Here is a 23777-nt window from a genome sequence, read left to right as displayed (position 1 = left end):
ATCGATGTCAAAATCTTGATTGTGATACTGTATTCTAGTATTATTGTAAAATGTAGTGTATACTATACTGTACTACTGTACTGTGCAATATCACAACCAGAATATTTTTTTTCAAGATTTTATTTATTCACTTGAGACACAGAGATACAGAGAGAGAGAGAGAATGAGCAGAGGGAGAGGGAGAAGCAGGCTCCCTGCTGAGCCAAGAGCCCGATGCAGGGCTCAATCCCAGGACCCTGGGATCATGACCTGAGCTTAAGGCAGACGCTTAACCATCTGAGCCACCCAGGCTCCCCTCACAACCAGAATATTGACATTGACACAGTCAAGATAAAGAGCAGTTCTATCACCACAAGGATCCCTCGTGTGGCATTATACAGCCATATGCCTCGGCTTCCCTCACTTTCCCACTCCACCATCTCTGACCCCTGGCAACCACAAATCTGTTCTCCATTTCAACAGTTTTATCATTTCAGGAATGGCATTTAAATAGAATCAGATGGTATGTGGACTTTTAAGGGTAGGATTTTTTTCACTCAGCACGATTCCCTGGTAATTCATCCAAATTGCTATAAAAACCAATAGTTCATTCCTTTTTATTGCCGAGTAATATTCCACGACATAGATCACCCCAGTTTGCTTAGCCAGTGAAGGACGAAATGTACTAATTTTAAGTTTATGTTTTTGATGAGTTTTGACAAATTTATGCACCCATGGAATCACTGCCATAAGCATAAATGGTACAAGAGAAATGAAAATATATGTTCACATACAGACTACATGAATGTTTGTAGCAGTTTCACTCATACTACCTAAAAACCAGAAGCAATCCAAATGGCCAACCACACATGAATAAATAAATAATCTGTAGAGCGCAATACCACTCAGCAGAAAAAAGAAAGGAATTACTGATGTAAATATCACACATGCTAAAAGGGCAAGACCTAAAAGAATACATGCTCTATGATTCCATGTATATGTATTTCTAGAAAAGGTAAAGCTTTCTTAGTGTCACAGAGCAGATCAGTGATTGCCTAGGGCTTGGTGAGTGCAAGAGAAGGATTGATTGCAAAGGGGCACCAGAAAACTTTTCAAGGTTTAAGAGAACATTTTTAACCCTGAGGTGGGGAGAATCTGTTGCTCAGAATAGAAGAAAACAAGGAAGTGCTGAAAAATAAATTTGTTTATAGGGGATAGTAAAAAGAGTAAAGTAGGGATAATACATGCCCAAAGAACCAAGGTATAGAAGAGTAATGAACCCCAAAGGTGAAAATAGAGGAAACTTGAAAGAAACTTACCAAACTTCAAACTTCAGAAAGCTGATTGGAGCATTATAACACCAGGGATGTGAGTCTCACCTACTTGACATCAAGTTTGTAATACGCAGATCCCCCCTTTCTTGGTTTGTGATCTTTACATAGATGTGTGCCCTGTTCTTCTTTGGGGCCCCAAATAAAACTTAGCCCTGTAAATGCAGAAGGAAAGAGCACGGAGCCTGAGGTGTGGAAATTCTGCAGGAAAACTGACAGCAAAATTCTCTTGACTCCACTAATTGGTAAGACATGAAGTTGAAATTATCTCCAATAGCAGAAAGCAAACAAGAAACAATTTCTTTGTTTTGCTTGGGATTCTTTCATGACAAAATACACTGTGATATTTTCTACCAATGCCCTGCTACGAGCCCTCTCCAATCTTCCAAAAAGTATGTAGTGCTGATATAGCAAATGGCATGTCCAGATGGAAATAAGATCTTTTAGCCCAATGTGTATCCCCAAATCCTCCCACCCTTGAAGGAGACAGTACTTTCCTGGTTGTAGGGAGAAAGACTGGAGCAAAAACAATGAAAGACAGTAGGATTGGAGATATGAGTTCATTCTAAAAGAGAACTTAAAAACAGAGGTCCAAAGCCAGGTGAGAGCAGGGGGAAGGGAGGCAATTCCAGGGGGCCTGGAGGTGGGAGAGAAGTAAGATATGGTTACTGGAATTCAGAACTAGGGAAACAAACTAAAGTAAATAGGAAGCAAGCTGGAATCAAACGGTAAGTGGGGAGAATTATCAGAAGATGCTAAAACCACTGGGTACAAGAGCGTTGTGGAATAGGATATTCACGTAGTGCAAAGTATCCCCACACATGTCTTCTTTTTACGATTTATTTATTTATTTATTTATTTATTTATTTATTTATTTATTTATTTATTTATTTAAGGTAGAGAGAGAAAGAGAAAGAATGAGGGAGAGTGAGCACGCTCAAGCGGGAGGGTCGGAGGGGGAGGGAGAGAGAATCTCAAGTAGACTCTGTGCTGAACACGGAGCCCGATGTGGGGCTCAATCCCATGACCCTGAGATCACCACCTGAGCCGAAACCAAGAGTCAGAAGCCCAACCAACTGCGCCACCCAGGCGCCCCACTAGGGCAGATTTCTTATTAATTATACAGGGAAAATGCACTTTTTCACTGGAGTGATCTAGTTGTGGTGACACTTCCCAAGTGGTTAAAGTTAGTACCACCATGAGTGGCACAGACTGACAATGCATATACCAGTGTGATGCAGTGTCGAATGCCCATATCACTCTACCAAAAATGATTAACCTGAAGCTCAACTCCTACGGAAAAAGCACAAAGGATAAAGGGTGAAGTGAAATGACACCATAAGAAATGGACAAATCCAGAGTGTGAGCTATTCTCTAAGAGGGTTTGCCAGGACCCTGCCCCTTATTAGGAAGAGTGATTAGAAATACAGCTTCCATTTCCCTCCCTTTATTCTTCCTGCGGAAGGGAGGGGGGGAATTGGAGGGGGAGATGAACCATGAGAGACTATGGACTCTGAGAAACAAACTGAAGGTTCTAGAGGGGAGGGGTTGGGGGGATGGGTTAGCCCAGTGATGGGTATTAAGGAGGGCACATACTGCACTCGGTGTTATACGAAAACAATGAATCATGGAACACTACATCAAAAACTAATAATGTAATGTATGGGGATTAACATAACATAATAATTTTAAAAAATATAGGTTCTAGATAGAAGGAAGGGGACATTTTATCTCCTAATACTGTAGGCCATAGATAAAGTTAATGGACGAGTTAGAATCTGGATGACTAAAGAAGAAACCTCAGACAGACCCTCAGACCCAATGCTTAACAGGAAAAAAATTGGAGGTTAAGAAAAGGGTCTCACCCTATAGCATTTGTGGAATATAAGTAAGGTGGGCAGGGTGCAGGGGAAGGAAAAGGAAGAAAAATGAGAGGAACTAGTGAACCCAAAGAATCTGATCCTCAGCATGGCAGAGAGAGCCCATTAGTGGGTGTCATCCAGAACCCTAGTATTCTTACCTAATCTGTGGATGTGGGGAGAAACTGGGTGCCTGCTTCAAATCTGAAAAGACTTCCAGAAGGTGGACCAGGGGCTTTGGTCCCAGATATCAATCCCATAAGCACAGACATGGCCTAACAGTAACATAGCAAAGAATTTCCAGTCTTTGCTTTGTCATTGGATCAGCAGTGAGATAGATGCATTTGAGAAAGAACTGACAAGACCTCAGGCTGTATTAATTGTTTTTAATGGTTAATTAATTTATGTGACAACTAATTTTTTTTTAAAAGCCGAGACTGGCATCCTTCAAGGGAAAGATGGCTGAGAGGAGAGAGATTTGAAACCATAGGATACGAAAAGGAGTTAGAGTAACCGAGAACATTTAATCCTCAGGAGAGAATGTTTTGATGGGATTCGATGTCTGTCTTCAAAGATCTATCTCTAAGGTTATCTCTTGGAGGAAGGATGTGACTTACTCCATGTTAACTGCAGAGGGCAGAGCTGGGACCAAAGGTTATAAGGAGGTGGATTTGTGTAATTGCTTTGCAAGAGGAGACACAGAGTTCCTTATTTACTCTTGGAACAATTACGACAGCTAACATTTACCAAGTGCTCACGATGTCTGCACTATAGTTAAAATCTTTATATGCCTTAGCTAAGAAGTTGTGGATCAAATTCTTAGTTATCATTACAAGTGCCTCAGAGCATCATTTAGTAAAGGCTCCATTTACTGACTGCTTATTAAATTACTTCATTTTGATAGTTACCCTGTTTACTGTTATTATATCATCATTTTACAGATGAAGAAATAGAGAAGGTAAATTACTTTTCTGGGATCATGCTGTTCTAAGTTATTGGCTTAAAATGGTCTGGACCCAAGTCTTCCTGCTACTAATATTGCCTCCAGAGGTTATGCATATAATAAGAGGTCAGATCAGGGCTTTTCATTAGAAATATAAGCCACTAATGTGAGCCACTAATGAGAGCCATATGTGTAATCTTATTTTTCTATTAGTCACATTAAAAATGTAAAAAGCCTGGTTGGCTCAGTTGGTGGAGCATGGGACTCTTGATCTCCTGGTTGTGAGTTTGAGCCCCATGTTGGGTGTAGAGACTACTTAAAGAAATGGAATCTTAAAACATTTTTTTTAAATGTAAAAAGAAACTAGTGAAAATATTTTAAATTATATATATTTACATTTTAACCCAATACAATAACCCAACTGACTCATCATATCTTAAACTAATATCATTTGTTGAAATGTCATCAACATAAAAATTATTAACAAGCTATTTTACATTCTGTTTTTCACACTGAGTCCTGTGTCCATTCTACACTTACAGAACATCTCAGGACTAGCCACATTTAAAGTGTTCAAGAGTTACTTGGGGCTCTTGGCTGCTAATGAACAGCCAGCACAGGGTTAAAATTTAAATCTTGGGGGAGGGGGTAGGACTGCAATTTAAAGAGGAGTTTTGCCTTCTACCTTAGATTCCAGTGCCTCCCTTCTCCAGATTTATCTCCTTTGCCAGTTTGGAGGGAATGCATTAGTAACCGCCTTTGTCTTTTCCCGCAGAGCCAATGTAGATATTTCTGATTTGGGAGAGGACAGGTGTTTCTCCTGCAACCTTCCAACGACTGTTATTTCCCTCCTGGTAGCTACGCTGGGAGTTAGTTTTTTATTTTTACTTTGAAAATCACTGAAGTAGGTTGCATTAAATCGTGTACTCCAAATACCAAACTGGGGGTAGAAAGTCTTGCTTTATGCAAAGTTATGCCAAGTTAGGGAGTCCCCGGCAATTAGAAATAAACCGTGTAAATGCATAGGTGACTGTAAGAGGGAGGAAGGGTTCTGTTATTTTCGCCAAGCTGCTCAAGGGTAGAGGCAGAGCGGCAGAACAAACACATCAGCCTTTTTAAAAGTAGCTTTAAAACAACCCACCAAAGTTTCCCCTCGAAATTCCAAACCAGCTGCCAAAAATGAAAGCATATAAAAAGATGCCACGCGCTCTCGGCCTCCCGGAGGTGGCGCTATGACGGTGACGGAGTTAATTAGTGCCTGCAAAGCGCCGCGTGTGAGCTCATCCGAGAAGTCATGCTCTGCACACATATTATTTATAGCCGATCTGAGGCGTGCACGGTGTTTGACATTTTCCTTCTTTTTAAGTAGGGGGACTTCAAAAAGTCGAGGGCACCCTCTCCCCCCCCCCCCCCGCCACCACCCCGCAGGCAAAGTGCAGTAGGCAGGCTCCAGCGTGCGGGCGGGAGGTGAAAGCGCCAACCACGCGTGTCCCGGCGCAGGTGCCGGGGGCGGCGGCGGCCACTCCGCAGCGTCCGCTCGGGAGGAGAGTTCGCGGTTGATCTCGGGATGCCTTGCAGATGCAAAATGTGTCTCTGGCCAGCAGGAGGAAGGAAGAGGAAGTGAGAGCAGCGGCAGCCGGCGGCGCAGCAGCCGGCGGATCCCCAGTGTAAGTGCGTGTGCGCGGGCGAGGATGGGCACGGGATAGAGGCAGAGCCACCCACACCGCCGCGGCCCTGAGCTGGGGGACAGAGCTTCTGGCCCCCCTTCAGTCGTCACGGGTCGCCAGAGCTCTGGTCGCGGAGAACCCTCGCCGCCACCGCCGCTGTCCTGCGACCCCGGGCAGGTTCGTAAAGTTTCCTGGGCTGGCGCCGCTCCCCGACTCGCTGACCTCGGCGCGGCCGGGGAGGGAGCCGGGGCTGGGGCACCGGAGGAAGCGCCCTGCTCGCGGGGGTGGGGGGGAACTCCGGGCGCCGCGGAGACACTTTTGTTTCCTCCCTGGGGGCGCCGCGGCTGGAGCAGGGGTGGCCGCGGCGCTCTGCGGGGCGAGGGCTGCGGGCGCTCCCGGGCGCTCCGCAGTTGGGGAAGTCTGGGCAGAGCCCCGCGGCGGGTGTGGGAGTGGGAGCGGAGCGAGCGGGCGCGGGAGATGGAGCGCAGGGCCCCGGGCCCCGGAACCCGCGGAGAGGATTTGGCCGGGGCCGGCTGGTGGGGGCTGCCGGAGGACAGTGCTGTTGACGCCGGGGGACTGGGGACCGGAGAGTGTGGGATTCGGGGGTTGGAGACCCGAGAGGCTGCGCCGGAGAAGGGACTGGCGGCTCCGACTCTGGCTTTTCTCCGGCACTGGCAGATGGGAGGGAATCCCTTGGCCAGCGCGCTCCTGGGAGGGGACAGCGATGGGCTAGAGGGATGGAGGGCCCAGAGGGGCAGGAGCGAGCGGTTGGGGCGGCTGGGACCCTCGGGGAAGATAGTAAATAACCGCCTCCTGGAGACCTATTGGGGTCCCCGGCTGGGACCGGGAACGACGTCGGGGGAGGGAGGCTTCGATGGGAGATCCCGGCATGGAAGGGGGGGACACACGGCGCGCCTTCCGAGAAGGGGTCAGTGGAGCTCTGGGGGTCCTGGAATCCGAGCTGCGAGCGGCGGCGGAGATCGCAAGAATAGCTTTGAGGAAGAGGAAATACAGAAGTCAGCTGGCCCGGGGGTGCGCGCGTGTGTTTGGGGTTGGGAAGTCCGTGTTGTGTCGCGGGCGCGCGCGAGGGCGGCGAGCGTGTGAGCGAGTGCGTGTGTGTGTGTGTTTGTGTGTGACCGCGAGGGGCTCCAGAGCTGGGGACTTCCCACCATGTGACCCTCTCCCGCTTGGGGGCCGTTTGAAGTTGGCAGCTCCGGGCAGAGGTTGTTGGCGGTCGGACCTGCGTTGACCTAAAGCCGCAGGGCTTGGCCTCCCCCGGTGACCTGGCCCCGGGGGCCTCTGGACAGCTCCTGGGACTCACTGAGAGTATTTTGTGATGCCCTGTGCCTCGCACCATGGTCCTGCTAACACTAATTCCTCATATTCAACATTTCAGAGAAGCTAAGATAAGGGTTTCTGCTTCAATAGGCAGAGGAGGCAGGCTCCCGGTTTAGCGCTGCCCCTGACTTGGGGGTGGGTAGAGGGGGTGGGGCAATGGAAGAATTTAGGTTTTTGTTTGTTTATAAAATAAAAGTAATTAATGATCTGTACTTATGCATTAACTCTTTGAGGGTTAACTTTGGGAGCTAGAGGGACATAACCCCGCTCAGGTTCACTTTTAGATCAGAAAGGCTGGCCGCAGCTACTATTAAGGGCCTCTCCAGGTCAGGTTTTTTCATATCTCCCCTCCGTACCTACTTCCCAAGGTTATTTCAAGGATTATCCTCCCCCAGTTTACAGAACCTCAGAAGCCCAGATCTCCTGCTGTCATGTGGCAGGCTTTTTTTTCCCCCACAGTTGCCCTTCTGAACCTCTGCTCTTTACTATGGTACATTTCCTCTCTCTTGAGGGCTGTGGTTAAATGTTGCCTTTTTTCCTACTTCATTTATTACTCAGATTTTTTTCTTTTTTAAATTAGATGGACTGGTTGTCTAATTGGGAAATTGTGAGGGAATGACCTGGAGTGTTGGAACTCTGCCGGGGGTGGGGGTGGAGGATGGGGGGGTGGGGGAGTCAGGAGAGAAGGGAACTGGGGAAGAAGCTTGGTAGATATCAGGGCAAAGGAGGTTGTCAAGCAGGCCCAGGCCTGGGTCTTGTGGAATCCAGGAGCAGGCATTGGGCTACAGGGTGGGTGGTGTTATTAATGGTCTTATCTCCACCTCCACTCCTATGTCTTATCTTTCTGCCTTTTTTTTTTAAGATTTATTTATTTTAGAGAGAGAGTGCAGGAGGGAGGGGCAGAGAGAGAGAGAGGGAGAGAGAGAATCTCAAACAGACTCTGCCCTGAGTGGAGAGCCCGAGGCGGGGCTTCATCCCACAACCCTGAGATCATGACCTGAGCCGAAACCAATAGATGCTTGACAAAGTGAGTTACCCCGGTGCCTCTCTTGCTTTTAATTGCAGCCATTCTGACCACCTTACATTCTTCTTTTTCACTAACTTCTCTCCCCAGGGCCTTTGCACAAGTTACTCCTTTGGCACAAAGAACTTGTCCCAACACGTCCAGATGGCTCACTGCCTTGCTCACTTCAGGTCTCCACCTAGTTCTCAGCTTACAGGCAGCCTTTCCTGATTACCTCTTGTAAAATAGCAACCAGCCCCTCTCTGGTCCTCTTAAGTTACTCAGTTTTCCCCCTTAGCACTTATTACCCCCGGCATTATATATTCATTTGTTTATTTGATTATGTCTGTTTCCCCCATTAGGACGGAAGTTCCATGAGGGCAGGGACCTTGTCTTGTGTCTAGGTCCAGAACCTAGACTGATTACCAGCAGAATAGGTGCTCAATAAATACTTGCTGATGGACTGAATAAGAGATGCATATTATGGGAAACATACCGGGAAAATATTGCAGCATCAGCGGCAACTGAACCCAGGTAATAGGCTTTTTTTTTTTCCTTTGTCCTTCCCACCATGCCCAGCCGCTCCTCTTGCAGACCCTTTTGTGCTTGAGCCGACTCAGAATTTCAGCCTGAAGAAAGGAACAGAGAGGTGGTTCCTTGGGAGAGTGGAAAACCAGTACAACTTACTGATAGCGCATAACCACTTCAGATCTGGTATTTGTTTATCATACTCCTTGGAGAAAGTCTTTTCAAAACATGCGTTGCTTTAGCCAAAGAAATACTCCCCAGAAAAAAGAGCATTACTGTGCATGGAGTAAAGTCAGAGATAGCCACTCTATCTCGCTTGCCTCCCAGAAGATGGAGGTGAAGGCAGAGGGGGAGAAGGGGTAAGGGAGGAAGGACAGGGCGGCAGAAAGAAACTGGGTGGCAGATGCAGGGGAGAAGAGAAATGTCTAGGAGAAGAAAAATAAGAGAGATAACAGGTGAGAGGCTTTTATAGTGCTTCTAAATCATAAGCATTTATAAAATTACAGTATTGAGATAGGACAATACTTAAGTGTTTTAATGTAATTTACCCCCTTTGGGTGTTTGGTGTGAACCGGTGGGGAGAAGCGGAGGAAGGGAGTGCTTTGAAGTCCTTGCAGAGAGGATGTGGCTGGGGCCGTGCCAAGGGGCTCTACGGAGTGCACACTTTGCTTACCTTATCATCTTTCTTAACAGTGAAGGTTTAGTTTACAGCTAATCATTCCTATGGAAGACATTTCCTGTCCTGATCTAAGACAGTGCGTACCCTTAAGGTTTGTAACTGAAACCTGCAACCACTTTTTAATGCTTGAAACCATCCAAGTGGGTAGCTTGGTTTTTCAGACCTTCATTCTGTTGAATTGGGAAAAGGTGGGTAATTACTAAATGCTCTCGGCATCACAAAGCCTCAAGTGTTTGCCGCTAATTACACAACTCCGCTTCTGCTTCCTTCTTGTTAACTAGTCTGTCTGGTGTTTTTGAAGTTTAGGCTTGCAATCCAGGAGTAGATTGGAGTATCAATTTATCAGGTCCAAACCAGCAGTTTAAAACATGAAGTGGAAGAAAGTACAATGGAAAAATAGGGCGTTTCACAAAACAGACACTGAATCTTAAGGTCAAATGTATTGCTTAATGTGGTAAAAAAAAAAAAAAGTGTTTTAATAATTCTGGAGGCCCTAGGAATCTACATTTTCAACCAGTTTGCTAGGGATTCTGATGAAAGTGGTTCACAAGACCGTACTTTAAGGAATATTTAGCTGCTCCCACCTCTTACAAAGTGCTGTTGGTTTAATCTCCTGCAAGAGCTGCTATTTACAAATGTTCAATTAGATGCAGTAAAAGCGTCAGCCATAGACTTAACTTTTAAAATGCTGCTGCTGATAGAACTTGATGGTGCGCCAGGTCATGATGCCGCCATATTGGCAAAACTGGAAATCCAGGTGGTATGTTTGTCACCTAGCGGCATGGAGAGGCAGCAGATTCATCCGAAATAACTCTTTAATCTTACTAAGAATAAAATGACACAATGTACTCTTTTCTGGCTAAGTTTTAGTTTAGAGCTTTGGAGGTCTTTAAGCTTTTCAGGTCTTTGGAACTTGACTCTGCTCAACTTTTCATTGTTTACACTCAGTATTCTCCATATGCCTGTTTTAATCACTTTCAGACGTTTGCAAAGACAGTAGTCACGTTTTCTGGGGGCAGCCACTGTCATGTACATAAGTAGATAAAACATTTTAGGTGACTTGGGCTTGCGACGGAGCAGCCAAGGAAGAGAAAGGATGAGAACTTTAGCTCTGTCCAAAACAAGGATGTTGAAGACCAACCATCCAGGCGACAGAGTGTGGCTGCCATGACAACCTAGCACCACGTTACCAGGTGCAGCAAAGCCACGCCTGCATGCATCCTACACACGTGTTGCAGTTTGCAATCCCCCCGATGACTTAGGTTGTCTGAGTGTTAACTATTAGAACTCATTTATGAGAGCCAGCGCTGAAGCCCGAAGAACACTGTTAGGATCCAGGATTAAGTTAACTGTGTTTTCCACACTTTCCCAGGATAAGTGCAGGTACAGTTTGAGCAGAGTTCTGTCACTGGCCTAAGGTGGAGTAACAGTGAAGTATCCAGTAGGAATCTGTGTGGGAGAAGGAATGCTGGCTCATCAAACAGAATTAACCACAGCAGCAACCTGGTGTAGCACTGAGTGGAGAGCTTAGTCACATGTATAAATAGAAGGAGATGACAATTCTCAGTCGGTGTTCTAGGCCCCCACAAACACTGGTTTCCAGAATCTGAGCAAGATTATTATTGGAACCTCAATTTTAGGAATTGAGGCTATAGTTTTGGCTATTTTAGTTCTCACGGTTAATTCAGGGAACAGAACTTTCCTCAGTTAGAAAACGTTTACTACTTGCTGGACTCCAGGACTGCTGTGTGTCTGGTGGGTTGTGAATAGTGGTTGGAAGGCACCATGTTTCTGTAAGCCCTGATGGAGCATCGCCCCAGAGATCTTGGAAGTCACAGGATCCGTGTGATATTTCCCTTCCTGTCTTGACAGCTGACACCCTTCTTCCTGGAGAACAGGCAGTAGACTGTTATTATCCCATTTTATAGATGTGGCTTGGAGGACTGAAATGTCTCAGGGATAGTTAGTATATCTGAGCCCACGCCCAGCTTTTCCGACTCTTTTCCCCCTGCTGTTCCTTTCCCAGGCACCATGATGCTGGTACTGGTTATTTTCTGCCCTTGTTGATTCTCCTCCGCTAGCCTGGTCTGAGGCCAGGACCCCTGTATTGAGCTGTGCTGTAGGGCATCCAGGGAGCCCTTCACACCTGTATGCTGGTAGAAATGCCCTGGGTTGCCATGGCTCCCAGGGAGGTGTCTTCTGCCACTGAGGCTAAGTTTGGCCGAGTTGGTGCCTCTTTTTGGGTATCTCACTCCACAGCTAAACTTCTTAGCCTGGAGAGAGTTAGAGGATCCTTCTCTTGGGGACAGCATGTCCATCACCTAAGCTTATGATATTGAAGCATATGAGCCAGAATGGAATTCATTAATCAAAAATGAGAACAGTGTTTTCCAAGGCGAATAGACATTTATTCTTTAGCAAACACTCTGCCCCCCCCACCTCCCATGGATGAGTCATGGTGACAGCAAAAGCATGGAACCAATTGGTGGTGGGAAGGGACCAAGTAGGGGGTAGGGAGTACATACAACAGAGTCTTAACTTTTGCTATTTCTCTGGGCCCAAGGATTAATACCAATGAAGGGAACCAAAGACTGGAGTCTTTAACCGGGGTGGTTTCTCTCTTGGGCGATGCCGAGGCTACTGATTCTGTTCATTTTCTACTTGCAGGCTATTGCCCCTTCTATGCTGACCCTTTGTTTCTGGCAGCCTCAACCTCAGCGCTCTTGACGTTTGGGGCTGGATAATTCTATGTCGAGGGGGCTGGCTGGTGCATTGTAGGAAACACTAGCTTTTTCGGCTTCTACCCTCAAGATGCCAGTAGCAACACCCAGTTGTGATAACTAAAAAATGCCTGTGGTCCCCTCTGGGGCAGCTCCCCCCCTCCCAGCAACCCCCCCACCCCAGCCATTGTTTTGTTTTCTTACATAAGTTAAGACTAATGGTGTGCTGTCAGACAGGCTAGACTTGACAGCAATATTAAGTGCCCCAGTTTTCCCTTTACTGCTTAATCCTTAAACCCTAATGTTGTATATTCTCATACATGTTCTTTAATTTCCTCTAGATCTTTGGATTTCCTCTGGAGCTTCCTTCCCTCCTGTATTACCATTGTCTTCCTAACCCAGCTCAGCTGTGTTTGAATTTCCCGTATGTTTTCTCCTGGTATGCTATGGCCGAAGAGACCTATAGCTAGTGATCTTATGTTTCAGTTTCCACAAAGGTCTAGAATCCCAGCCACTGGGTGCTGCATTAACCATAATGTCTACGTAGTGGGAATATGATAAATGAAATGAGGGAGGTAGTTCACGAAGCTCAGTCTGGCTCCTTCAGAGGCCTCCATCACCAGATTAAGGCAGTGTCTGCATGCGAATGAGTGAACAGGGTGAAGTGCCTCCTCCTTTGCTTGTACAATGGACCTTGGCTAGTTGGGTCGTAATAGATATTGATATTCCATTAGTGTGACCAGGACATTGTACCGGTCAGGGGAAACGCTTTCAGGTGGGTCTCTATGTGAAGTCCTTTCCTGCTCTAGCCGTTAGATTTCTGTCCTAATCTTGCCACATTTATTTTCTTATGTAATTATCTGTCGACCTTTTATTTACCTTCGGTGTCTGGCTGCAGTAACAGAGTAGAGCAGCATCTAGTGGCTTAAGCAACCTAGAAATCCCTCCGCCTGGCGTACTGGCTCTGTCTCCCCAAGGCCAGCAGCCTTCTTCTAAGTCACAGCCCTAGAGCAACCCTCCACCCTTCCTTCCGCCCTTTGTGCCTTTTTTTTTTTTTTTTTTAAGTTTGAAATTGCATTTAGAGAGCCAGCATTTTGTGCTGTGGGGTTCTGTGGCTGAGCAGTACTGGATGAGCTATATTTTCCAGGCTGCTACACACAATTACCCTTAATTTTGAAGCGTAATGCATTTCAAAATAATATTTTTTTTTCCTATTTTCAGGCTATTTAATCCAAATACAGAGCCACAGCTGGTTTTGCCCATGGCCCTGAAAAGGCATGTGGTTTGGGAGGTAGAGCTGGTGGAAGGACTTTGGTTAGATTGCGTATTTTTGGCTGAGTGAAGAGTGAATTCCAATAACACTCAGTAAGGCTGGTTTTTTCTTGACTCCTGACCACCTTCCCCCCTTGCCCTGCCTCACCATTTTCGTAGCATTTTTAGAGTGGACCCTGTGCCCTCGTTAGTCCAACACTGGGTCACTCTGTGGGAAGTGACGGAGTACTCAAAAATTCAGATTTGGGGGAAGGGGACTGATTCTTTCATACACTTACTAGTAAGCATATGTGTATGTATGTGTGAGAGAGAAAGATAACGCACACACACAAACCTCCATGCAGCTTTCCTAATAATGAAAAGTCTTTAAAAACAAAGGAACTTGTCATATCAGCTCCTAAATCCCATTTTCTCCAGTGCTTGTCACATTTATAGCAAGTCAGTACAAATCTCATTAAATCAAAACCTTTATCCAGAAATGAATGTTTCCGTCATCTTTAGACTTAACTCTACTGCCAGAAAGTGACTTCAACTCATTAGAACTATTTTCTCAATTACCATCCATTCTTTCATCGAGAGTTTTGGGAAATATTTGCCTGGGTTTATACAAGAGAAGCACAATAAAGATTTATTTATTAATTGTAGTATATTAAAAAAAAGTGCACCTTACACTTAAAATGCATATAAATGTTTTCAAATTGAAATATTGCTAGGTTTACAGTACCCATCATAATACATTATTTACATCATTCATTCATTCATTTATTCAGCAACCATTTTGATTGCATTTTATGTTCTGTAGTCACGGCACTTCCTGCACATTATAAGATCCACTTCATATGAGACAGTACGGGAAGGGGGGCTGTATGGGAGACAGACCCATTAATAGATAGTCATAACGGAGTGTGATGAATGTAAGTGTATGTAGAGTGTTTGCAGATCACAGAGGAAAGAGTTCACACTGAAGTGACTTTGAGAAAGATCTGGAAAGCTGAGCATTAAAAGAAAGAACAAGGAATACAGCAATCAGGGTAGTCAGGAGAAAGTCTGGAAGAGGCCTTGTGTCAACTCTTCTGGGAGCTGGGCATTTGGATTGAGTGGAAAGGAATAGGGAAGGAAAATACACCATTGGAAGTCAGTGAGAAATCTAACTCTCTGGGCAACAGGGAAGGTATATTAGAGGGTGAGGCAGGAAGGGGGTGTCAAGGAGAGATGGAAGCTGTCAGCTCCTTCCTTCTGGGCCTACCCTAAGAAACACTCAATCTTGGTCAAATGAATAAGTAAATAAATAAAGGTGCTTGCTGTGTAAATGCATCTTAAAAACAGGGCTCTCTGCCCCTACCTTCTAGTGTGAGTAGTGGACCATTCTCTTCCTTTAATGAGACAACTTCTGGAGACCCCCTGGCTGGATGCAATTCAAAGAGAAAGGATGTTGACATTGATGAAAAAAAAAAAAATTGGTGGCTGATTGGATTTGGGAAGAAGGGAAAAGCAGGAGTCTTTGAGGTTTCAAGCTAAATATATACATGCTTGTCGGTGAGGGTTCAAGTATCTTTTTGACTGTACCTGTTGGCTGACTTGGTGTAAGTTAATTATTATTCTCAGCCTCAGTTTTTTATCATTCAAATAGAAATAATCTAAGTCCCTACCTCTTGGAGCTGCTGAGGGCATTAAATGGAATAATGATCGGAAAGTAGGATCCCCCAAAAATCAGTGCATTGGATTTGCTGAGGTTATTATTACTAATTCACTAGTTCCTATTCAGGTGTTTTATTTCGAATATCTTGCTAAAATCCTTTAAAGACATGTGTTTATTCATCTTCTTTATGAGTTGTAAGTAGCCCAGGAAATTCCTCCTAAGATTTTTGCTAGACTGTTCGTTTGATTTATGTAACTTTTCCTCAAGCACACAGAGAGGTAGACTGCTGAAATACAGGCCAGGGAAAATTACAGTCGATTGTAAATTAAAAGAACTGACATAATGAATCCTGTTAGCAACCTGAGGTCCTAAAGTAAAGTGCTTGTAAATAGGTCTCTATCTCCCATTCACTTGGAACTAACCTGGGGTTTCGCTGTTTTATTTTATTATTTTGTCTTGTGTAGAGAGAATGGAGGTTGTTAATTGGGGCTCCTTCCCTTTCCTTGAATCCAGCTTTTGGGGGGGTGTTGTTTGTACTTGCCCAGCGTGGATGGAAGGCCAGTGAGAAACCCCCAGTTAGTGGAGTACTCGTGGAGGGGCCATTGACAGGAATTTAATTCAGTTGAACTGGGTTTCATGTGATTGTGTTGCCTACTAAGGAAACTCAGTCGTTCCAGTAACACTTGGTAAACGTCCCTTGTTGAATCATTTGGAACATTCCGGTAAGTGGGGGACTGTTAATATTCATTGGCAGGTGGGCGGGAGTAAAGTGTTAATCTTTTTTCTTTGATCTGAGCCTATCAACCCGATTAGAAAATACTCTGAGGATAAAACAGAAAAATAAAAGGAGGGCGACTATGGTCCTGAGTGTCAGACCCAGTATAGCTCTGTTGGCCCAGCATAATGAAGCATACTAACTTTCCCTTTCCAAAGTGTCTCAGGTTGGACAATTCGTTTTATGGCCACCTAAGTAGAAGCCACCTGTTTCCATTTCTGTTTATTCTTTCTGGCTACTGCCAGTTTGTTTGGGTGACTTTTCTGCTTTAAGTGCCTTCAGGAAGGTAACGACTAGCTCACAGACTCACCGGCTCATTAAGCTGTAGCTCATGTACCTGTCACTTGGTAATGGCTTTCATGAAGTGGATGGGGAAAAAAAAAAAACCAACCTCCATACAGACATTAAACTGCTGTGAAGTATGGGTGTGCAAGAGAACTGTGCCAAATGGAAACTGCTTCTCTAAACTTGTGCTTTGAAAGAGTGTAGCTTCTCCCCCATCCCCAAATACTATAGTCGTGAAAAGTCCCTCATCTAATCACTATATGCAAATCTTGTTTGGTACTTGACAAATTGCACACCATTTCCGGGTAAAATAAATTTCCAGTCACTATCTCTTCTCCGAAGAAGGGTGATAAGTATGGATTGTTCAGGGGCTAGATCGTCAACTGTGCAGCAATACCTTTACACTATGTATTAGGATTGGTGTGTAACTCTACAGAGGATCCGGTGTTAAATAAATGTTTGAAGACGCCTAAGAAGATTTATGTAGTGAAAAACAGATTCATAGTAAATCACTGGAGAATTATATTCAGACCAAACTATACATCAGTTTCACAGTAATTCAGACACATTGACTTACCTTGTACCCATTTCACAGATGAGGAAATCTGTCCGTCGGAGAGGCTGGCTGCCCAGCATCATGCAGATCCAAAATGAAATCTCTTTTCTGCAGCACACCTAATGCCAACTCTCCTGCAGCCGAGTCCCCCTCAGTTTGTCAAATTCGTTTTGCCTCAGTTGAACCTGTTAGGTTGGCATGTTGTATTGAGTGGCCATGCTGCTTGGTGAAGAATATGCCTTGAGAGCTTTGCTTCAGGAGCAAGTGAGTGAACTCCGTCCAGGTCATCACCTGGGCCAGGGCTGACTGTCAGCAAGATGCCAGAAAGAAGAGGGCAGTCGTGGTGGAGTCGCTTACATTCCCAGCAGACACTGTCCCGCTGTCCTGGGAATTGTGACTATTGCAGACTTGTTTAGGGCCCTTTTCAGTTTTCGAATATGCTGCTAACAACTCTGACACGTGAAAGTGCCATTTAACAGTCTTGAGAATTGACCCCGGGAGCTGAGACTGTTAGGCGCATAAAGAGGGACAAAAATATAAGAAGCCAAATCTCCAGGTTTGTTTTTATTTCAAAATATATCTTGACAACGAACAAGCTTTAGGGTAATTGTTTGTAATCAGATCAATGCAAGGCCCAGAGAAATGGCACAATAGCAGTTGTAAAATTGCTTCTTTCAGAGTCTGGGAATTGCATTATGAAGAGTTGGGTCCATCATTTGAAGTGATAAGTGCCAAAGAAGGTATCCAGTATCCTATACAGGGGAAGGGAAACTACCCTAGAACTTTAGTCTTCAGGATACCAGAGACATTGGAATCCTTAACTTTTAAGAGAGGGGTCGGAGTGTATTTGATGGCTACCATGGGTCTGATTTTGCCTCCAGCATTTCCTTTGAAAAAATACTTTTTAATTTATTTGTTCATCCACAAATATGTACTGAGCACCTGCTAGGTACCATGGGGGGGGTGCTAGGGGACACATACACAATGGTGAGTCCCCTTCCTATGAAAAATAGCAGACCTGTTGCTGCTTTCTTGGGCTGCTTGGGTGTTCACTAGTGGAAGAAAGGTACATTGATCAAGGGATCACACAAAGGAATGTGACAGTTAAGCTGGGCCCAGGACTGGGGAAGAAAGGTGCTGATGCTGGAAGAGCCTACGGCAAGGGATTAATGTAGTCAGAGAGGGCTGGGAAGAGACTGGGCTTCAGTGGGGGAAAGGGGAGTCCGCGCAGATGCCTGGTACGTATGTGATGAGCAGGTGTGGGGGTTGAAGGAACCGAAGAGCAGAGTGCCCAGAGCTGGGAGCACACCGGGCCTGGAATAGACTTGGGAGGAGGGCTCGTGGGGATCAGGGGTCTAGGTCTTTATCAGGAGAGTAGTGGGAAGTCACTGGAGTATTTCACTCAAGGGGGTGGTATGATCAGATGTATGCATTGCAAAGGTCTTTCTGGCTTCAGTGTGTAAATCTTACATGATTTAAAATTGGTCACAACATGGGCACCTGGGTGGCTCAGTCGGTTAAGCATCTGCCTTCAGCTCAGGTCATGGTCTCAGGGTCCTGGGATCGAGCCCCGCATCAGGCTCCCTGCTCAGTGGGGAGCCTGCTTCTCCCTCTCCCTCTGCCTGCCCCTCCCCTGCTTGTGCTCTCTCTCTCTCTGTCAAATAAATAAATAAAATCTTAAAAAAATAAAATTGGTCACAATGTGACTGCACTCTTACTACTTTTAGAATCTAATAGTTTCTCAAAGAATCAATTTAGTCACTAGTGTCCCCTTCAGATTTTAAACAGCAGCTGAACCAAGGGATTTAGCATGGGTATCACCTCTACTTAAGAATGATATAGTACCTGGTTCTGTGGTTCTCAGACTTCCAGATGCCCAAGCATTGCTGGGGACCCAGAAGCTGCATTTTAGTGGGTCCCTCAGGTGATCTGATGCCAATGGTCTCGCCTCCACTTGAGAAGCATCATCCCCCAAAGTGCTAAGGAGTGAAAAAAAGAATATAAACCCTGAGGTAAAACATCGTGAGGCCGCCAGTACAGGAGGCAGCTTCTGTTCTTGCCTGGGTTTTAACTGGGACCTGTTCTCTCCGTCCTGAAGGGATTTTCTTCTAGTGCACCTGAAATGGATTCTAAATCCTCTGAGTTTCTTCTAATTTATTTCCTAATCCTTTCATATGCAGCTGTTTTCTCAGGTTTGTGGCTTATTCCCTCTGGGTCTCTGATATTTCACTTTACATTTTGTTGCCATTTTAATAAGAATCTTTTTCTGTAAGTCCCAAATGAGGTTATGGGGCACAGAGGTGGTGGGGAAGGCCGGCTGGCCGAGGAGGGGGATGAGAAGCCCCTCCGTGGGTTTGCTTCCTCTGCCCTCCAGAGCAGGAGACTGAGTGTGTTCTGGAGTTCTGCCAGAGCGAGACCAGTCCATAGTTCCTGTAATAGGGAACTGCTTTTGGCTGTTCCCTAGAGAGTGGAGGAGCCCAGAATTCCTGCTCAGGTGCAGTCGGGTTGAAATGAACAGAAAAGAAGTCACAGAAAAGGCATCAGACAATTCAGTGGGTGAGCCGAGAGTAAAGTGCCCTGGACCCACATCTCCCTCTGGTCTCCATGACATGACTCCGTGGTCACCTCCCCCGGGAACCTTCCTTGATTTCCTAGTATTGTCTCCTAGGACACACTGAGTCCTTCTCTGTGCTGAGTAGATGGGAGGTTCCAAAGGTGCATGTTCCCAGTGCCGAACCCATAACAGACGCCCACTGAATGTTTCCAGAAAGAAGCACTATTATCCATGCATGTGAGCACTGTGTCCTACAGTCCGTTTGGGAGGAACCCTTAAAAATGGCTTCTTTGTCCCTGAGTGAGGAGCCCAAGGACACGTGGTTCAGGGACGTAACTCTCATTGTACTCCATTTTGCTAAAGACCAGTCCTGCCTGAGGTCACTGTGATTGCGGCGTGGGCCAGACCAGATGTCCGAGGTGGGGAGGCAAACGGCCATGGTTTTGCAATGCCTAATCCTGTGGTGGCAATGATCACTGCCTTCCTGTCCTTCCACCGCACCCGAATCTACCCTGGATGTAATGAACTTTCCAGAGGAGGAAACCAATGTTTTGTCATTTGCATTACTGTCTGCAGAAGTATTTATACCTCATGTAGCTACTTCTCATTCTCTCTTACTCATCAAAAAGCCTGTGGGGCATGGGTATTAGAGACCATAACTTGTAAGAATGTAGAAAACATTTCTTGGCTTAAACCCTGAAACTTCTCTCTCTTTGTGCCTTCATCCACAGGTCAGCCGGTGTTGAGTCTGGAGAGTATGCTTCTCTCTTCCTTCCCCTCCAGTGCCTGTGGGTGACCAGGCATTCGTGATACCCACTGGGGGTTGGGATCCCTACCACATACGTGGTTACCCACATTTCATTTATTACAATCTGAGAGCACCGTGGCCTTGATAATTTCTTTCTAGGCTATAATTGCACATTATTTTTCTAGCAGCTACCAAGGGTTTCAGCTAGCAGTTGAAACTTGATAGGTGTCATGGCTCTTCATTGCTGGAATGATTAATCCTAATGTTCCAGCACTGAGCCAAGCCCATTTCTTTCAAGCCAAATAGCACACTCACGGTAAACCCCAAACTTCGGTGTTCTGAGTTCACTCTGAAAGTAGAGCATATTCAGGCCTTTGGAACCACATCCTCATCTTCCACAGCCCCTTTCTCCCTTAATAAAATAAACAGACAATGACTTGCTTCCCCAGCGTGGGGATTCTGCCAGTTGCTGAGTATATCTCTTTCGATTACACCTTCTGGAGCTGGAGAGTAACCACCGGATGGGCTCCGGGCCCCACTGGATTCGCTGTGTGATCGACCTGAGCAAAAAACCCTCTGAATTCCAGAAGCACCTACACTGGCTGGTGGGTCACCAGTGACATTTTGGGTCTCCTGGTATTAGTGTCAGTTCAAAACCAGTGTCTAGTAATCCCCAAAAGGTCTGGTGGTTTCCTTTTCCCCAAGGCACATCCCCCCTAAAGAAAGGCTGGAGGTCCCTTCGGAGGAAGGCTAGCACAATGATTAACAGCATCCATTTTTGGCATTCTACCAGGGTCCTTCCTCGAGGGGACCCGGCCTCCCCTTCATGTAAGGGGTCCTGGACTTCTAAACTGCTTCAAGCCTGGGGATGAATGGAGAGGCCAGGACTGTTTTTATGATTCAGGCCAGACACTTGTCCAGTTGACTTACAGCTCTTCTGCTTCTACAGGTTAAGTAAGGATTCATAGGCTTCCCATCTTCCCTTCTAGAAACACTGTGACTAACTAGCCAAGACCAGTATTCTGATTGGTGTTTGACTCTGCTGTCCGTGTGGTAACCTCACCGCACTAGAAAGTGCGTGGAGCCCCTGACCGGCTGGAGGGCCGACCCGCCTGCTCCCTTGGATGCTTCTCGGAACTGCCTTTGCAGGAACAACAGAGGCAGGAGGTGCCTCACCGTCATACTGATAGAGATTGGAATTGCTCATTGTGTCCTTGTTGGGGGCAAAGTCCTTGCGTTCTCATGACTCCTGTGTCCTTCTGTATGAATGGAAATGGTGCCCGTGTGTTGTTGCAATGAAATGAAAAATGTCACCAAGGAATGGAGTTCTCTGGCCCCAGCACGTGTGCAATAGATGTAAAAGGGTATATGCTTTCTGAACCTCTTTTCCAGAATCGTGTGTTCAAACCCATCGGTTGGTTAGAAGGGAATTAGTCGCAAACGGACTCCTGGGATGCACGGTTTGTGGCTAGCTTCGGACACCCTTCAGGTTTGCCGAAGACTCTGAAGTATGTGCTCGATTTTAACGGTTGTCAAAAAAAAAAAAATGCCATTTTGTTAGGATAGGTTATGTCTACAAAAAAATTTCACATTTCCTGTTCTCTGCATTATGATTTAGATTTCAAGTTCACTGTGTTTTCCAGTATCAGAATTTGGTTGCTGGGTCTTATTTTTCTCTCTTTAGAGAAATAAGGTGTGTCAGGGACAGGTGACCTTCTTAGGACTTACCTGATGCTGTGGGGAGGCCTGTTTGTGGGCCCCATTTGTGGACTTCGTTCATTAACTCATTCTTCAACACTTGATGCCAGGGAGATGGTGATACCTGGGGAGAGACTCTGCTCCCGCAGGGGAGGAGGCGGTAGCAGTGGGCACACCCATAATGCAGTGGGAACACCCATAATGCAGTGGGACTCATACCCCCATTTAGGCACCAACCACTGTCGCTACTGGCCAAAGGTGTGCTTTATGGAAGGTGTACGTGGTGAGCTCTGCAGGCTCTGGTGGTCCAGGCATGGAATTCAGGATCAAGAGGCCTGGGTCTTAGACACAGGCTGATATTGAACATAATCCGTGGCCTTCCTTGGTGGCTTCAGTTCTCTTAGCTCTATAATGCTGCGGAAGGGAGGGTGCTCGACATGATGGCGAGATCCCAAGCGAAAAACCATGGACCAGCTGCTTCAGGATCATCACAGCAGTTAAATCAGTTAGAATCTGGGGCCCTCAACATCAGAAATTCTGAGTCTGGGCAGGTTCTGGAATTTGTATTTACACCAAGACTCCCTGCCCTGGCTAACTGGCACACGAAGCTTCTTTTAGAAGGCCCTGGATGACTTCTGGTTGCCCTTCTTTCCTACAGCTCCATTCTTCATCCTTTAAAACCTAACACCCTCTCCCATGTCTCCTTCAGAAAACCTCTCTGACCTCTGACTGATTGGCCCTTGATAGATAATTTGTTCATGCCTCTGTCCAAAAAAACGCAAACAAAACTCATCAACGTGTGCTTGTGTCCGTTTCCGCCTCCCCTGACGGCTCGGGGTGTAATGACAGCAGTGCATTCGTCATTGCATTCTCTGTGCCCTGCTCACAGGCACGGAGAATGCGTCCGAAGGGGGTTTTCAGATGGCACGATGGGAGAGTAGTAAAACCGGACGGCAGCCCCTCTTTCGCTGCCTGTTAGCACTCCTGCCAGAGATTTCAGGGACATTTCAAACAAGTCACTATTTGGGATTGCCCATTGAATTTGGGATTGCCCACATATTTGGAATTGCCCATTGAATTTTTTTTTTAAGATTTTATTTGTGTATTTGACAGAAAGGGGGGGGAGAGAGAGAGAGAGAGAGAGAGAGAGAACAAGCAGGGGGAGTGGCAGGCAGAGGGAGAGGGACAAGCAGACTCCCTGCTGAGCGTAGAGCCTGCTGCAGGCCTCGAACCCAGGACCCCAGGATCATGACCTGAGCCGAAGGCAGACGATTAACCGCCTGAGCCACCCAGGTGCCGTTGCCCATTGAACTTCTTAATCTGCGTCAACCTTGCTCCCAAATATCTGCCTGTTCCAGAGACCCCTGCTTTCCTCCTGTGGCCTCGAGACCCCAGGATGGTTGTGGAATGGCTGAGAGAAGCCACGACAAGAGGACAAGTTGGAAACTGACATTTTAAACCCAGGTGTTTTGCAAATACAAGCACTCCCAAAAGATTATTTGGCATCTGCCTCTTGTTACCTCCTCCCTTCCCCAATTGAAAAAGACAAGCAACAGTACGTGGGCCCTGATCCTCCCATGGACAGAACGGAGTCACACCGAGAAAAGGGAAGTTGATTTCCTGGTTGCCCTCCCACTCAGAGTTCTGGGTGGCGCCACCCCACACTGTTTGCATCACTGAACTACACACTGCCAAGACTGCATCTTAAATTTAAACATTTGGATGAGGATAAAGAAAGCCTGCGGGGAAAAAGGTAACACTTCACCCTCAGTGATGCGTAAGCACTGTACATCGTGTGTTTTACTTCTGCTTTTGGATTAAGGACAGAACATTAATTAAGAAGTAAAAAGCTCGTTTTCTGAACAGCAATTAATTTGTGTTTGCTCTGCTTTCCTCTGTTGAGCCTTTGAATTTTTGAACACATAAAGACTTGAAAAATATCTCCTAAGGGTCTTTCCAGCGCGCCTTCGCATTCGATTTTTTTGATCGCTAGGCTACATATTGACTTGGAAAGGAACCAGTGTTATAAAAAGAAGTGTCATCGCAAGGTTCTGGTGTCTGATTGTCTTTTGGATGACACAGATGTGACAGGACTCTGAGCATATACTCTGTTGTTTACCGGTCCACCCAGTCCCTGTCCAGAGTCCAGCGTTCTGTTTAGCCAAGACCACTGAGAAGCAACATAACTGGATTCATCAGCCTG

The 23777-nt window shown here is 46.0% G+C and overlaps 1 protein-coding gene across 3 annotated transcripts in view; it reads left to right on the top strand.

The window, feature by feature from the left end:
• Nucleotides 1–5437: 5437 nt before the first annotated feature.
• ELMO1 (engulfment and cell motility 1) overlaps nucleotides 5438–23777 on the top strand; it is a 525187-nt gene continuing 506847 nt past the window's right edge. The window contains exons 1-2 of one of the 3 annotated variants that reach the window (XM_025873158.1): nucleotides 5786–5956; nucleotides 8483–8654. The gene's annotated coding sequence lies outside the window, so the exon portion shown is untranslated. The other 2 variants (XM_025873160.2, XM_025873157.2) reach the window with 2 other exon arrangements.

The sequence above is a fragment of the Callorhinus ursinus genome, unplaced genomic scaffold (assembly GCF_003265705.2).
Source record: "Callorhinus ursinus isolate GAN/ISIS: 27379988/994484 unplaced genomic scaffold, GSC_fseal_2.0 scaffold12, whole genome shotgun sequence".
Lineage (NCBI taxonomy): Eukaryota > Metazoa > Chordata > Mammalia > Carnivora > Otariidae > Callorhinus > Callorhinus ursinus.
Note: the sequence above shows the minus strand (reverse complement) of the source record. Positions and strands in the feature narration are given on the sequence as shown.